Below are 13,033 nucleotides of genomic sequence, written 5' to 3' on the forward strand. Positions count from 1 at the left end.
CTCAAACTTGACTCAACTGCTAATAAGGGAGGCCAGTTACCCTTACACAATTGCAATTTACCCACGAGCAGAGAATAACGTGATCACCTTTCTCTCAAGTTATGTCGGTTATATCAAGGAAGTCAGAAACCAGAACAAACTCAGATTCAGGCTTTCTGGGAGGTAGTAGGAAGAACGTCTGCTAATCAGGTGGTCAGGAACATTCAGTATATTCTCAAACCAAATTCCTGAAGGGATAGTGACTTGAAAGCCAAGAGACTGCAATAACCATGGCAGGTGAGATAAGCAGTCTGGTGTATTGTAATATACCTTTTGTTTTCTGTATGCTATGTTTTGACATCTTGGAAAATGTCTCCACCTGGTAAGGGGTTGCCCCTTCCAGTGCCAGCCAGTTCTTAGAGATAGCAAAGTGTCCAGCCTGGAGCATGCCCTTGAGATGCAAACTAACCAAACCAAAGCCATAGTTCTTCTATCTGGCATACACCCCAGAAGAAAATATTCCTCTGCTTTAATCATCCCAGGACTGGGTACCAGGCAGCTAGGGACCACCACTATAGCTACATAAGCCCACCAAAATTATCAAACTAGGCAGTCCCTAAACTGTTCCCTCTGCCCTGCCTTGTCTTTCCCATGAAACCCCCAGTAAAAGCTCTGGTCCAAGGCTTTCCCATCACTCCTGTCTTCCACTTCCTGACCACACTGGTATCTTTCCTATGTGGCCCTGCCTGGCCTGGCATGCCTTCTGTTTTGGACTTATGAGTATAATAATCTTTGTTTTCCTGAGACTCTCCTACGTCTCCTCTTGTGGCTGTACTTGGCTGACCATCCCATTAAAAAAGTATAAAACACTGGGCGTTTCCAGAGTGAGTGAATGTGGCCAAGGCTGTAGGTATATTTATTGTTTATTTGCTTGGGCCTTGGTTAGTTTGCTGCTCCAAACTACTCTCTTTTTAATTTAACTGAATTTATTTATTTGAGAGAGAGAGAGAGGGAACTCATGAGTTGGGGGAGGAGCAGAGGGAGAGGGAGAAAACAGACTTCCCACTGAGCAGGGAGCCTGATGTGGTGCTAGATCTTGGTACTCTGGGATCATGACCTGAGCCAAAGGCAGATGCTTAACCGACTAAGGCACCCAGGCACCATGCTCCAAGCTATTCTTAATGAATGAATGAAGTGCGGATGAAGCAGACTTTTTTTTTTTTTTCCACTCCTGGGTGCTAAAGGTAAAAGTACAAGTTTTTAAAAATATGTTTAATTGCTTTCCACTTCTAGCTTGTCAGCAAAGTAAATCAAATATGGATTTGTATTTAAGAATGATTTGGTTTAAAATCCAACTTCACCACTTATTAACAATATGTCCTTGATGGAGTTATTTTTTCCCTTTGAGGTTTGTGTTTTTATTCAATAAAAAGATCACTATATTGCTTCCCACAAGTAGCAGTTAATCCAGATTGTGTGAGATAGTGTGTATAAAACACCTGACTTAAAGTAGACAGTCTGTAAATGCAGCTGTCTGCCTCCTTCCTTCACAGCAAGGTACACAGCTCCAAGGAAATGTAAAGAATATCTAAAAGTCTACAGCTTTCCACAAAGAATGGTAAAGGAATAGATAGATAACATTTCTTTGTTACTAGATTATAAGTCATAGGACTTGTTTAGTTCCTAAACTATCAACAGAGTACTATTTAGTAAATAATCGTTTTCAGTTGATTGGTTTAATTCCTTTCTTTCCGTGACTCTATTGAAAATAAGGTAACCTGTTTAGTCTATGGCAAAAATTCAGCTTTTAATTCTAAATTCCTAATACAGTAATAGTAAAGATGTTTGAAGACTTAAAATAATATGATAAACATGTTAATTTGGTTTACTTTTTTCATATTCTCATACTATTTTTGAGGGCTGAACTACCCTGTAACTATATTGGTTGGAAAATTTAGGGTGCGTGGTGGTGTCTTATGACATTTAAGATGGATTTTTAACAGAAAGTCTTTTTAACATAATATCTCCGTGCCCATTGCCTCTTCCCAGATTCTTCTGCTCACTCACTGCAGACCCAATCTCCTGGTGACCACGACAACCCCTGGGTGTAAATTCAGCTGTTAGCAGTGTTTTCACAACCATTTTGTAAAATTAGAGCATTGTCCAAAGGATAAATGAAATTCAGGAGAAATGGGAAAACCAAAACTTGACATGATCCATCCAGGTAAAAGCTAAATCTCCTATGCCTTTCCAAATCATTCCTTCTCCTTCTTGTGCAGAGCAAAAGCCAATCATGCCAGAAATCCCATACTTCCCTCTGGTACTACCTACTCGCTTTCATTGTCAGGATAAGAAGGAAACGTTCCCATTTTTTTAGGCACTCAAAACTCTGACACTAGCTTTGACCTTCTGCCAGTATAAATGAATTGCTTTAAGATAGTAGCTATTTCACAAAATAATTAATTGGAAATCCGAGGCCAGATGACATTAGTGCCAGAGATTCCAAATAACTGAACCTAGTTGTAGGTCAACCACTGACCATGACAGAAGGGGGAAAAGGAAAAAGAAAACAAACAAAAAAGCAGGTCCAAAGAGTAAAGACAACACTTTTTATTAGACAGTTCCTCATCTTTTAGAATCCTGTATAATGTCTAATGATTTCACTTTTCATGCCTTAGTCTGCCCTAGCAGCACCAACTATGCTTTTCTTGGCATCCTTTACAAACTATTCTAATCTCAGCAAAAGTTTCCTAGTGGAATTCTGTCTAGCACCCAGTTACACTTAGTGGAGCCAAAGTTCTCAATTCCTCAATCACTTACACCAGCCAGGGGCTCCTCTGACTGGCACACATGTTTTTCCCACCAGAGCCATGATTCTCTATTGATTTGTGCTGATTCTACACACACTTCTGGTTGCAAGTTTATATTTGGATCCAACCAGTGAGATCTGTTCAGACTCCAGGGCCCATTAAACTTCATCATCTTGAAGTTCACTGGCATGGTTATTATTTTTAAGAACACTTAAAGTATGAAGCACACATTCCACATTTGCTAAGTATAACTTTCATCACCAAGAGAATTTCCATATTCAAAATATGAGCTTAGATTTGATCCATGCTTTATGAAAGGAATTCTTCTAAAGAAAGTCTCAAATTCAGTTGAGCAAACACACTTTAATTTGTATTTTCTCAAAGGATTAATTATTTCCAAAAAGGAGAAACATAAAAATGAGAAATTGAAAGATATATTTATAGAGGTAACTTCATTTATTTATTTTTTTTTAAGTCGGCTCCACACCCAGTGTGGAGCCCAGTGTGGGGCTTGAACTCACAACCCTGAGATAAAGACCTGACCTGAGATAGAGACCTGAGCTGCGATCAAGACTAGAGCTGAGATCAAGAGTCAGACACTTAACCAACTGAGCCACCCAGGTGTCCCTGTAGAGGTAACTTTAGAAAGAAATACCATCTCTTGTTCCTGGCCTCACACAAATTCTAGCTGATGCTCTGGAGAAGTGAGGCCACCATAACAATGCTTTTCATGAAGACTACTATTGTCACTGTTTTTGTTTTTAACATATCAAGAGGAATCAAGTGAATAAATGCAACTAGCAGTGTTTACATTTGAGGCATTACCTTCTTGGGGATTCGTGAATTTTGAGAACCCTGATACTGCTTTCATCAGAGATATGAATCTTATGTTTATACCTTCAAAGTTGATGAGATCAAGTATCCTGCAAAAACACTTCCGAATAGTAAGCATTTGATGGAATTGATTAATATTAACCCAAAGAAAAACAAAACTTTCTATTCATTTTTTTATATGCAATTCACCCAATAATGCTGAAGTGATCAATCAATGAGTAGGATGAGAAATTGCAAAGTAATTTCTTAAATATGATTTATTTTGATTATGATGAGTTTTTTTTTTCTTTTAGATAATCGGTTCCAGATGTATCTCCACTGCCAGATCTATATTCAAAGGTCTGAAAAATGTTATAAGTAAAGTGTAATGGGAGTAAAGGAAAGTTTGCTTGTAGTAAAAGCAGCAGCAACAGCAACGATGAAGTTCGGTAAGTAAAGGGCTGAAATCTGTCTCTTGGGTGGTAGCAGTGCAAAGACCTTTGATTAATAGATAGATAGATAGATAGATAGATAGATAGATAGATAGATAGATAGATAAACATTTAACATTAAACCACATTAGCCTATTTTAAAATTTCTTAGTACTTTGAATTATTATTATTTAGTTGGGTCCTCTAGAAGGGTCCCTAAGAAAGACCCAAGAAGTAATGGTTTAACTCAGACCAAGCACACATCAGGGCTCTGATGTGCTGATTTGTGTTTGTTGAGAAGCATTCTTAACGTCTTAATGCATTCTTTATTCTTAAAAGAATATTTGGTGTATTGCAGGAAACCTTCAGATAAATCTAGTATTGTGTAGGTAGATAGATTGGTAGGTAGGTAGATAGATACAGTTTGAGAGAATTTCATTTTCATTCTCCCTGTATTCTTGGCAGTATTTCCAAAGGACTGTAAATAGAAGCAATGTAGACAAGTCAGGGCCATTTTTTTTAATCTACAAAGTCAAAAGACTCTGCTGCCTGCTCCCCCCCCGCTCCCTCCCCGCGAAACCACTAAAGATGACACCTATACTATTTCAATGTATTTTATAGTCAGTTACAATGGACAAAGGGTCCTGATGTGTTGCTGAATCTCTCTAGGGTCTTTTAAATAGTATTCCAGTAGATTCAGGAAGAAAGAAATATCTGGGGCGTATGGATTAGGGTCTTTTATTCACACCAATTTTAAGAAGCGACTATCTTACAGTACTACTGAAATCAAAAACTACCTAGGGAAAGCCAGATGAATTTTAGTTCTAAATGTATTGAGGAAAAAAAAAAAAAAGAAAACTTCACCAAGATTGTCACGCCATGCTACAAACCTGTTTCTACATAGGCAAAGAGATTCTTATTCTTCACCAAGATGAATAATTTGATGCCAGAGCTACCACTGTTTTTTCAATCTGAAAACTCTTAGTAACAACTCAGATATTCTATTTTGAGCTGAAAATCACTTTACCAGCTAGTATGGTTCTGTGCCATCTAATAATATATTCATAGGAGATATTATAGATCATGTAATGCATTTGTAATTGTTATACACCCTTTATATGATCTAGTTATCATTTCTAGATTCTGATCTAATTATTACAAAATAAATTATATGTCAGCAAAGGGTCATGTTAAATATTAACTTCCTTTAATGTTGTAAGACATGTTTTTCATATGTTAAACCAACTTGGATCATTTATACTTCACCCAGAATTATTGAAATTTTTGCCAGGTAGAAATCTAATTGAAAAAAAGAATTTTCAGTGAGTTCCTATGTTTTAACGATTTCAAAATTAATCCTGGATATAGTCAGTGAAAAGTCACACATCCAAAACTGTAGCACACCATGTCTGGGACAGTGGAGAGCAGCAAACACTCTAGTTAAAATTAGTAACAAAATAAACACATATCCTGATTGGTCGATCAGATAAATAGTCCAAGGGAATCCTTTTATCCTAGGTAAAGAGAGGGGTTGGCTCTGGATGGAAGCACCTGCGTTGTTAAAGATAATACTTAGAAACATATGTCAAAGAATTCATTGCATAAAGCATGGCTGGAGACAATCCCTTTTATTAAAACTAGTATGCCAATAATTTTGTGACTTACAGTTCTTTTATCACCTTATAGTAGTCTTCCTATTGATCAATTGCCCATTCAAATATTGTCCTCCCCCTTCACTCCCCCCACCAGAGAGGCAACTTCATTTCTCTTGGAAGCAGCTTCATTTCCTGTTCTGTGGCTGGGGGTCCTGAAGCACAGAACTTCTTATGCTTCCATCAAAAGATATCATTAATTCTGGGGTACTTGACAACCATGTTCTCTTTCAAAGACACCGAGGACGCAGAGGGAGATTACTGGCCTCCTCCCTGCTGGTGCAAGGTTTTTCTGTTTCATCTCTGGATAAAAGTTTCTGCAGAATAAATTTAAATTTATTCTGGACCTTTCAGTCTAGAGATCATGCCAACTTTTCCTTTCTGAAAGTGGAAGGGTTAGGTGCAAAGAGCATGGGTATCAGAATCAGACATAACAGAATCAAATTAAAGTGCTGATATTATTTCTCTGAGAAAGAAAATCTCAATTTTAAGGAGACATCATGGATTAGAAAAATAGAATGGCTTCTGGTTCCATAAAGACCTGGGCATTCTTACCACTTAGGTGACTTTGAGCATGTTGATTTAGTTCTCTGGAACTATTTCTTCATTCGCTAATACAAACAGCATCTACTAAGCCTGGTAGTTACTAAATTAAATGCTATACTGTATAGTGCTTCCGACAGTATCTGGAGTAATGCCAGAAAGTATGCATTTAACAAATGGTTGTTTTCTCTACAGTGTCCCACTCTTCATATAACTACTTACATAGCAGTAAATTGCCAATTAGAATAATTATGCAGTGTAGTGTCATGGCCAGTGTGACAATATGTTTTAAAAGTTCTTCCTTTCATCTTTGCTTCCATCCCTTTTACATGCTAGAAGGTAGAATGGAAGCAGTGGCATAAGTATTGGAAGACACAACGTAGTAGGAAAGTTCAGGGGGTAAAAAAGATGCCAAAGAGGAGCATCTGGCTGCCTCGACTGGGGTCATGAGTTCGAGCCCCATGCTAGGTGTAGAGATTGCTTAATACAAAAATATTTTTAAAAAGCCCTAAAGATTCTTGTGGATGAGATCAGGAAGGTTGAAATAGGGGCTAGGCCAGTGGAAAGTGTAGGATTGGACAGATGGAGATGGAAGGAAAATGAGATGTAAATCAGATCATACTGTTCTTCTCCGTGCAACATGTCAGTGGCTTCTTTATATTGGACACAAGGTCAAACTTTATTTCATGCAGATCAGATCTCACCTGCTTGTCTGACGTCTTTTCATGTCATTCTTCTCTGCTTCTTCAACTAAGCCAGCTATACTGGCCGGCTTTCAGTCTCCCATACCTGCCAGCCTCATTCCTACCTCAGAAATTATGTAGTGTCTGCATTCAGGGGGTGGGGGTTTGGAACTATTATTCTCTATCTTGATTGAATGGGTTGCTACACAGGTATGTGTACTTGTGAAAATTGATCCAACCCTACACTTAACTTTAGTGCATTCTGTTGTATGTAAAATATACCTCAACAAAGTTGATTTAAAGAAAAAAGAACCTGTATTCAGTTACAGAAGTCAACAATACAGTAGAATTATCTCAAAATATTTGTTTAAAGAAGAATTTTGCAGGCATTTATCAGTTCTTTAAGGTGAATTGGTAAAATTCAACTTTCTTAGTATTTAGAAGCTGGTTTTCCCAGACTTCAAACATAAATAAATGAATGTGGGTTATAGTCTAAAGGAAGTGGAATTTGGCGAGGAGCAGATAGCATGAACTAAAACTGGGTGGTGGCCTGAAAATTCAATAGGGAGCTATCACAGACTTCATCTACGATTTCCATCCAGGAACAGATCCAGACAGCTGGAGACTGTGTAGGGGGCCTTTAAAATACAGTTACAAAACTCTATTTTCTTAAAAACTTGATTTGAGTTAAATTTCTTAGGTTAGATTCCAGTTCATCACAGCAAAACAAAACAAAACAAAAGGAAAAAACCTTGGCTTTGCTCTTGTGATTTGGGGAGGTATACTTGAGACAGTTTCCAGGATACTACCAAAGGAAACCTCTTACAACCCACTTTGTGTACAAATAAAAGATATCCTAAAGGACATAAGGTAAGACGTGACAAGAAAAGTATACACTACTGAGAAGAAACCGAATTGTAAGAAAAATGAAATTACCAGGGTTTTTTTTTTCTTCTTCCTTTGTGGCCTTGATGAAAAGGAAAGAGAAGAATTTGTGCAGTTTGTTCACTACCCCCCAGGTTTTTAGAATTATGTAAGGATAATAGTATTTCCCCACCCGTCCCCTGAGGAGCTTTTAAGACTAGCATCTGTGAGGTACATTTCCTAGATAAATGCAAACTGCCCTTTGACTTTCTTCAAGATAAGAAAACACTGACCCTTTCAACCAAGTTATTTATGACATTCACATAATGTGAAACAGGGCTTAGACCTGATGGGAACGCCTAGAAGTGCACGGACTGAAGGCAGTTAAGATTCCCCTCCGCTACTATCCAGGAGAGACCGCCACACAAGTCGAACAAGGCCCAAGGCTCATTAAGAAGTTTGATGAATTTAATACAATTCAAATTAAAGAAAATCTCAGGGGAACATGTTTAGAAAAGAAAACCAGATGGGGCTCCAGTGCCGAGCATCCAGGGAGCAAGTGTGGGATGCCCTATAATCCTGGGGATTCTGGAAACATGAGAAAATGTGATTTATCTTCTTGGCAAATTAACATGCAAAATGTGTTGGTGGCATAATATTGAGTTTCAGATTTCATAATGAAATTTTCCAGATTGTGAAGGAAAAAAAAAAAAAAACCCACTGGATACTGGAAGAAGTCATCTCCCCTTCCTATTAGACTTGCCAGAGTAAAGGGGAATCGAATAAAAGGAAAGAGAAATGCACCCAGTATATCAACACTAGTTATCAGGTGGAAAATGTCAGGATGTGTACCACCAAGAAAATAAGAACAGATCTGAATGTCAACTTGTCCAGTTGCTGTCCTTTCGTTTTCTTAGTACGGAATAGTAATGTTAATTGATGTCCTTGTGCCCTGGACAGGCGGGTGGGGAGCTGGGATTCTTTCAACAAAGAATGTATAAAAGAAAACAACAACAACCCTGTTTACATTAAAAAAACACACACACAACTTAAAGTTTAAATATAAACCTAGAAGTAATCATTCTGCAGTGTCAGATTTAGTCATGGCAGCATTACCATTTGTGAAATGAACTCCCACTGGACTTTAGGACAGGTGAGGTCCAGTGTTTCTTTCTAGTCAGACAAGGGCTACTAACTTAGAGAAAATTACAGAAGGTTTTTGGTTTATTTTGTTTTGTTTTGCAATGTCACATAAAAACATTCTTCAAATATACCATTGATCATTTGTATTACTAATACCTTATTCTGAAAATTTTAGCAAAACTCAAAACCAAGACAAGTATTACGAAATAAAAAGAGAAGTGTTCTGAATTTTCAATGTGCTCCCTTTGACAGAAAATACAAAATAGCTAAAATTCGAGGTCACCTGAAATTCTTTTTTTGAAAGATTTATTTATTTTAGAGAGAGAGAGAGAGGGAGGGAGGCAGGCAAGAGCAGAGGGAGGGAAGAGAGAATTTCAAGCAGACACCCCGCTGAGTGCAGAGCCCAGTGTGGAGTTTGATCTCGACACTGAGACCATGACTGAGCTGAAATCAAAAGTCAGACACTTAACTGACTGCACCACCCAGGTGCCCCTAAAGTCACCTGAAATTCTATCACTCAAAGTCATATAAAAAGAAAGCTATCACAGAGTAAGGCCATACTCCACATCTAATTGTGCAATGTGTTTTTCCCTCATTGTATATAATGAATAGGTTTTCGTGTCAAAATATGCAGACTAAAATAATAATTTTTAATGTCTGCTTAGTGCATCATCTAAATACACATAATTGAATCACTGAATATGCCATCTTAGTACATTTATGTTGTTTCCAATTTTTTCTGTGCTTAAAAACAATACTAGGGTGAATATATGCAATGACTGGAACAATTAGTATGTACTTTAATTATATTTCTAGGATTCTGGAAAAAAAAACAAAATTACAGAATTAAGGGTAGACCCAACAGTTTTAATTTCATGGTATATAATATGTAATGTATCAGAATGCCATTCTGTCTCATAGTTCCTTATCCTCACTTATTGGCATAAACCAGTAACGGAAATAGGAATCATTTAGAGAGCAATTAGAACACAGGAAGCCTGGAGTCACCTATAACAATCTTAGTAGAAACCTAAGAAAAAAATGCATGTCACATAAAAAAACAGTAACTCAACTATAGCTCATGGGTAAGTTAAATGAGAAATTGGGGGTGAACAGCAATCTTTGAAGGGAAAATAAGATCATCTTTAAAGGAAAACAAAGGATGCACAAAGTATGGCAGGTTCACATCTAAAAACAAAGTTGTACTGAGTAAGTAAAGATTATGTTCTCTATTGAATTAAAAGACTAGATCTAAATAAGTCATCAGGGACCCCGGTGAAACTTTTGGCTACAATGTGCAAACTGTCATACTAAGCTGACTTGCGGTAGCAAAGACTAATGGTTTCCAGTGCACAGTGTCCATTGGGAGGAAACTGGAAGCAAACCTGGGAACCTCAGAGTGGTGATTCGTATCCCCATGCTCGTCAGGATGGCAGCACCTGGAAAAAATGATAGAATCTCAGATTCCTAGAAAAATATAACTTTGGGGGAGATATGAAACGTGGCTTCTACAAGGGGAAAATAATGCTCCACTAATTAATTCAATCACAATTGTATGTTCCTATTGATTAAACCTCCACAGTAATACATCCTGTCCCCTCCTTTCCTTATTGTTGCTGCTGATGGCTTAGAGCATTGAACTAGATTTTTCAGATAACCTGCAAACTGTACCTTCCCTAGGACTTCCTTTATTCCGTCAGAGTAATGTCTCTGGGACATATCTTATTTTTCCTTTTGCCTGCTTGCAAATGTTCAAGTACTTGGACTATTGGATAAAATATTTCAAAGGCCTCTGCAATGGGATCTCTTCTGGTCGTATCATACTCCACGGCTCCTTCCCAGAAAGGCCGGACAGCCTGCATGTAGGTCACCGCACTGGAATGCTGGTGCGTGCCTCTGTGCCTTCTCATTTGCTAATCCCTTTCTTTACAGAATGCACTTCCTGCCTTTTGAACACCAAGTGGATTTTCTTTGAAGGCTCTTCTGAAGTGTCTACCTCAATTAAACCTTCATGGGCCTCCCTCCAAGGTAGAGTTAGAGATTTGTCCCTCTTTCCTCTCATTTGAGCACTTAGCCAATTGTCAAGGTCAAGCTTCTTGAGCACTAAATGGGCTTTTCTTCTATGTGACCTTACGTTTTCTTACCGTGCCTGACACTTAGCAATTTCGCCACGAAGATTATTGAATACATGAGTCTCTTAGATTTCTCAGAGGCGATATTGACAAAATAGGATGTAATTCTGTTTCTACTTTCAGAAAGACTTAACAAGTGTGCATCCTATAGGTGGTCAAAGAATTTTTAAAAAATTGGTTTCCTTGTTATTATGGAAAATGTTTTGTCTTAAGTACGGAAATGGCTTAATGACAGGAAGCAATGTGTAGGAATAAATGATCATTTCTCTACTTAGAAGAGTGTTAGTGTCAAGATTCCCTAGGGACTGATGCTGGAACATAATCCTAACCAACATGTTAAATATATTACCTAGAAAAAAAAGAGAGAATCCGTTAAGTTTTATTTTTTGTAATTTCCAGGGTCTTCTGCCTGATGAAATACTGAGTTGACAAGTATAACATACAAGAATATAATGAAAGCAGTGAAAATAAAAAAATAATAACACTTAACTTTGATATAGGAAAATAAAGAAAATAGAGTTAAGGACAAATCCATTCATCCAGTTTATTTTGAGTACCTATTATATATAAAGTCCTACTTTAAGAGTTGTGAAGGCTACAGAACGGAACAAGATTGAGTCATTGTACTTACTTTGATATGTGAATACAAACAGTAATCAAAATGAAATGTATTAAGCTTTAAATCAACAAAGTTATATATAGATACTTAGAAGAGTAAGAGATGATTTTAAGTTGGAGGAATTGGGAGCTTCATGAAAAACATGTTACTTGAGCAACTCATAATATCTGGATATGATTTTTAAAGTTAGAGATTAACAAGGAAAGTGATTCAAAATGAAGAATAAATGAGAAAGAAGGATCAACTATGACTTCATAAATGCAATTGGGGATGATTGAAAGGAGATAATTGACAACGAAAAGAGGATATGCAGAAAGTTGATTTGAAGACAAAAATGGGATGAGTTAGATTGCAAGGAAGATAAATTTATAAGGTACTACACTATGAATTATAAATTATAGCCTAAGGAAAAGATCATAGTGTCTGGAGAACATTTCAGAATATTGCTGCAGTCACAGCAGCAACAACAAAACCATGCAATTATGCATTCTAAATTTTATTGGAAATAAAAAATTTTATTGGCAATAAAGCATTTTATTAGAAATAAAGCATTCAGTGGGATTTAACTGTCATATAAAGCAATGGTGTTACTATACTCAGATAAGTCTTACATTTTCAGCCCTTCATGTTTATAAATTCTTTCATGCTCACAGCCTCACATCAGGTGAAAAGAATCAGGTGCTGTCATTCTTATTTTAAGAGTGGAAGAGCATAGCTGTAAGTAGTTTAGATAACTTTGTTCAAGTTTGTACAACCAGTAAGAGGCAAATCCAGGGATAGAACCTGAATTTCCCATGTGCAAATTCAATATTCTCTCACCTGTTCTACTTAGCACTCAAGGGAGATGGAGATAGAAAGAACTAGAAAAGGTCCTAATGGACATCACTAAAATAATCAAGGGAATGTAAGAGGTTCTTTAGAAGGAAAAAAGTTACAAAGTATGTATATTAGAAATCTCGCTTGGAAAGCAACAAGTTTTGTTAGTAATTTTATCAATGTTACAAATAAAGTGAAGATGGCTTAGATTATAAAATTCAAATAACTAGAGCTGGATGATTCTCTAGCCCACAACTTACAAACACCTTGCCTTGTGGCCACATCTGTCCTCTAAAGATGTTTTGCATGACCTTCGAGGTGTATTTTAATAAAACATTGCAAACAGTTGGCGCAATTTTGAAATTAGGAGATTGTATAGCAAGATCCCTATTTACAGCTTCTTTTGAAAATCACAGGCTCTGGGAAAAGTGGGCTCTGGCCCAATAGAATGTCAGCCAGACTGGATAGGGGCTTCACCCTTTAAACGGAGAATTTGTTCACTGCTTCAACACACTATCCCCTGCTGTATACTACTAGGCTACACTATT

The 13,033-nt window shown here is 37.2% G+C and overlaps 1 long non-coding RNA gene across 2 annotated transcripts in view; it reads left to right on the top strand.

Annotated features, from left to right (window-relative positions):
• LOC123789212 (uncharacterized) overlaps positions 1 to 13,033 on the top strand; it is a 290,301-nt gene that overhangs the window by 193,614 nt on the left and 83,654 nt on the right. For both annotated transcript variants that reach the window (XR_015723965.1, XR_015723966.1), the window contains 3 exons: positions 2,029 to 2,203; positions 3,917 to 4,051; positions 10,851 to 10,946. This is a non-coding gene — a long non-coding RNA (uncharacterized LOC123789212). The remainder of the gene's footprint in view (positions 1 to 2,028; positions 2,204 to 3,916; positions 4,052 to 10,850; positions 10,947 to 13,033) is intronic.

The sequence above is a fragment of the Ursus americanus genome, chromosome 3 (assembly GCF_024610735.1).
Source record: "Ursus americanus isolate L20-20 chromosome 3, mUrsAme1.1.p, whole genome shotgun sequence".
Lineage (NCBI taxonomy): Eukaryota > Metazoa > Chordata > Mammalia > Carnivora > Ursidae > Ursus > Ursus americanus.